Source organism: Tupaia chinensis, unplaced genomic scaffold (genome assembly GCF_000334495.1).
Source record: "Tupaia chinensis unplaced genomic scaffold, TupChi_1.0 Scaffold000045_1, whole genome shotgun sequence".
NCBI classification, from domain to species: domain Eukaryota; kingdom Metazoa; phylum Chordata; class Mammalia; order Scandentia; family Tupaiidae; genus Tupaia; species Tupaia belangeri.
Window position 1 is genome coordinate 1,081,505 of NW_006159501.1, and position 4,052 is coordinate 1,085,556.

At 55.7% G+C, this 4,052-nt stretch overlaps 1 protein-coding gene across 1 annotated transcript in view; it reads right to left on the reverse strand.

Annotated features, from left to right (window-relative positions):
• KCNS3 (potassium voltage-gated channel modifier subfamily S member 3) overlaps window positions 1-3,169 on the reverse strand; it is a 47,768-nt gene extending 44,599 nt beyond the window's left edge. The window contains exon 1 of the mRNA XM_006140803.2: window positions 2,978-3,169. The gene's annotated coding sequence lies outside the window, so the exon portion shown is untranslated. The remainder of the gene's footprint in view (window positions 1-2,977) is intronic.
• Between the last annotated feature and the right edge of the window lie 883 nt (window positions 3,170-4,052).

Here is a 4,052-nt window from a genome sequence, read left to right on the forward strand (position 1 = left end):
AGGCCTAACTTGTCCTGTTGGCCTTTCATTGAATCAGGATGCACCTAGGGAGATTCCATCTACACACTGGCTCCAGCAGCCAGGAGGAAGAGGAGGAGGAGAACCCTACAGTGCTGATACACATTCCAACCCCAAAGGCCAGACACAGGACAGACTGAGATCTGAGGTGGAACACAAGGAGCCAGCGTCTGTGAAGGATTACACAGATGGGCATGTGGGCAAAACTCACTGAAGTCCAAGGAAGGGGCTTGAGGCCCCACTCTTCCCTTTCCTGTTTCGGTGGGGGGGGGGGGGAAAAAAAGAAAGAAAGGGAAAAAAAAGAAGAAAAAGAAATTTAGTTGGGGCTTGGCTGGCAAACTCAAGCTTCATAGCATTGGATTTTTAATATTTTAATATTTCTGAACGTGGTGAGACTGTTTCTCTGATCTCCCAACTTGCTCCCATACACCTGACCAGCAAAACCGTACTTTGGCTGCATTCATCAACAGCTTGATTGAAGCATGAATAGTTCATACAGAAGATTAAATTAAAACAGATCCCACAGTTCTCCTTAGAATATCTATAATATGCTTCGGACTCAGAGATTTTAAGCACATCAGCCTCACCTTCTTCCTTGCCCAATTCCTAGTTCTGGACTGACAAACTTCATTTTAGAGCAGGAAAAAAAAAAAATCTGGTAAGAAAGAGGAACCGAAGCAGAAACATGCCAATTTCTCTATCTTCCCCCAGAGTGCAGCCCTAGGCTTTGCAGAAGTGGGCTGGTTGTAAACGCATACCGTGTTAATCAATGTCCTCAAGGAGTTCACAGGTAAGAAGGACCTACACAATTACACCAAGTTCAGCCACAGATCAAAGCCACCCTCTTCAGCCCCAGGTGTGTGGGGAGGAGAGGACTAGGACATGCCTTTATGGAGGGGGCAGGTGCCCAGGACAACGCTTGCTTCCTGTTTACCTGGGCAGTATTTGCAAGTAGTCTAAGAAGAGGGGCAACTAGGAGTAATTTATCAGTTCTAAGCGAAGGGTTAGGCAAATCACTTAAGCAAATACATGAAAAGGGATGGGAAAGGTTTCTGATCTGGTTTTGCTCAGCTGTCACACTCTCCTCAGAGAGTAGGGTGAAAGACCAGAGAAGAAAGAAGGAAAAGCCGACAGCCGAGGCGAACCGCAAACCTGCTCTCTGGGAGTACTATAAGAGGCAGCCCCACCGCCCCCCTCCTTCACGCCTTGGCACAAAACTAGAGCCCAAGGTCTTCCTGGTGGATGGAGGTAATTCTTTGCTTTTCCCGGACCCCTTGGCAAACAGCTGAAGTTAAGCTGTTGGCTCTGTCTTCCCAGCAGAGATTGGGGGAGATACTGAGAATGCAAGGTACTCCTTTTCCAAAACGGACGAGAATGGACGAGTGGCGGGGAGAGACGGGGCTTGGAGGGAATGCGGGTGCGGTGGGGTGCTGAGTGGAGGGTCTGTGCAACCGGACGCAGAACAAGCCCTGCAATGCGAAAGGCGCCTGGCCCAGCTCGCCGCGGCCCCTGCTGGCAAGTCTGACTGCCTTACAGCCCAGGTGCTCAGAGGTCAGGCTGCCATCCTGAGGGACGCGGAACAGAGGAGTTCCTGACCCAGGGCACCACCCGACCACTGCCGCTGATCCAAACGCGGACAGTGCAGGCCACTCCACACCCGCCCAGTCAGCCCCAAGCCGGCCCCACCTGGAGAGCACCGGCAGTCCCTGGGCGCAGCGCAGCGCCAGGGCAGGAGCGAGCGATGCTCCCTTCCCTGCAACTGTTGCAGGGCGCCTGGCAGAGCAGAGGGGAGGAGAGGAATGACAGGGAAGAGGGCGGAGCAGGCGGCCGGGTAAAGGCTTACAAACGCCAGGAAAGCGCCTCCTCTCGAGGAAGAGAAGGAACGGCTTCCCGGCTAAGGAAACGCCCTAGGGATGCCCCTTCCCGAGGTGCCGCCTTTCCGTAGCTCTTCGATTCTCCCGCCTCTATACTGTCCTCCAGCCCACCCAATCCCACGCCCCGAAAACCGACCCTAAAACCCTTCCCTGTGGTTTTTCAAAAGACGCACACATCGTTTCGGCTGCCCTCAGCTCGCGCAACAGGCGGAGCCTTAGAGCTCCAGCGACGGCGAGCTCGGAGTACGGAAGGGTGGGAGGTGCTGCGACTCAGGCGCCCAGCAGGATGCCAACACCCTGCAGTGTAGACCAGCGGAGTCGTGCACCCACGACCTAGACCACCGCGGTCTGGGGCAGCAAAAGGTGCTGCAGGTGCGGTAAAGTTGCGGGATAGCACGGAGAAGTCTCCAGAGTGCTCCGGGAGGTGGGGACGCAAGTGGGTACCTGCAGGAGTCCGGGCGCGTCTGGCTCGCTCAGCTCTGCGACGCCGCCCCCCCGCGCTGCAGGGATCAGGCCTCGCCGCGCGGCCCCGCGCCCGCCGCGGCGGCGGCGAGGAGAGCTGGTGCCCCGCGTCGGTCGGTCGGTCGGTCAGTCGGTTGGTCGGGGCCGGCGCCCCCGGCCGAGGGCACTGCGCTCAGACGCGGGCAGTTGTGGATTGCTGGAGTCAGACCACGAGACAGACAGATGGATGGGAAGAAACACTGCCCTGCAGAAGCGCGCCCCAGCCCAGGCCCAAGTGCAGAGTCACCCCCGGGAGCTGCCTGTCCTGTCCAAATGGGCACTGGAACGCTTCCCGCGCCTCCCACCCGCGCGCCCTCCGGGGCTGGGAGCACTACAGCGCTGCCAGAAACAGATGACCTCCCCTGCGACCCCGGCAGCTCGGGCAACCACCTCTCGAAAGTCCCGGCCCAAGCAACGCTTTGCAGATTTGCCAGGATTTTCTTAGGAAGTCGCGAGGCCCCAACTTCTTTGCAAAGTGCGGAGGAAGCAGTCCCAGCTCCTGCCAATGTTTGCCACCAACCTCGCTGCCTGAAGACTCACGCACACAGCAGAACAATATGGTCTGTTCCATTTCCTCAACTTACCAAGTCAGAAGAGGTGGCTGTGCTCCCTTCAGTCCACATGCACAAGCATATGTGCCTTGTATGTAGAAGGGAACGACTCGGATCTCCTTCTGAAGGATGTCTTGGAAGAGGGAATCAGAGGGAGATGTCCTTGGCCGAGGCTGAAGAACAAACCAGGACCTCGGCGAGGGCAGCGTGTGGTCCTGGAGGCATTGCCGGCCTCTCTGCACTCAGCCAGAACGCTCAGTCAACAGCCCCAGCCCGGAGGAGAAATGGGACGCTCGGGGACCCACCCCCACGCTCCCCCTCCCGCCCCCAAACTGCAGATTTTTAAGTTGTGCAGACGTGCAGTAATTCCTTGGAGCCAGCTGCTCCAGGCTGTAGGCGCCCAGTATTCCCTGGGTTCCCAGCCCCCATCAGCGCTCTGCCAACTGCCCCCAGCTCTGCACCGCTGACCTCTCCTCAGCCTTGTGCCTAGTCAGACTACCCATCCTGAAGTTCTAGGCTCTGGGTCAGGCGCACTGGAAGGAGTGGGGCAAAGCGGTGTATAAGAAAGGAGAAAGACCTTTTCCTGACCTCATGCAAGTACCTTCTGGTGTCTGTGGGGTTTCTAGTGTTTAATCAAAAACCCTCTGAAAGCCAGAGGAAAGGGAGTGAAGCTTACAGCATCATCTGAGCCTCCAGAAGGGGGTGAAACCTGCATCTTAGAGTGAGATTGGGCCCAGCTTAGACCGTAGCACCAGGCAAGAGAGGCAGAGGAGAAACTGAGGTCAGAGCGTCTGCCTTCAGAGGCCTGGGGACCACAGACTCCAGCATTTTTATTTGGCTCATGGAAGGCAAGGTGGAGATGCAAGTTGTCTTTGTTTGGGGGTCCCCTTTCCCCAATCCTATGGCACTTCGGTTTCCCCAATTCTGTCCACTCTCCTATGGAAGAAGATACAAAGCATTTGTCCATACTGCCGTTTTCAAGTGGAGGAGGAAGGTAATTTTTATACACAATTCACTTTTAATGTAAAATCTAAGATTATCCTTAAAATATTTACATTTTATCAGCACCTTTATGCTCCCAAATCACACCTAGCAGCTTAGCTTTTTA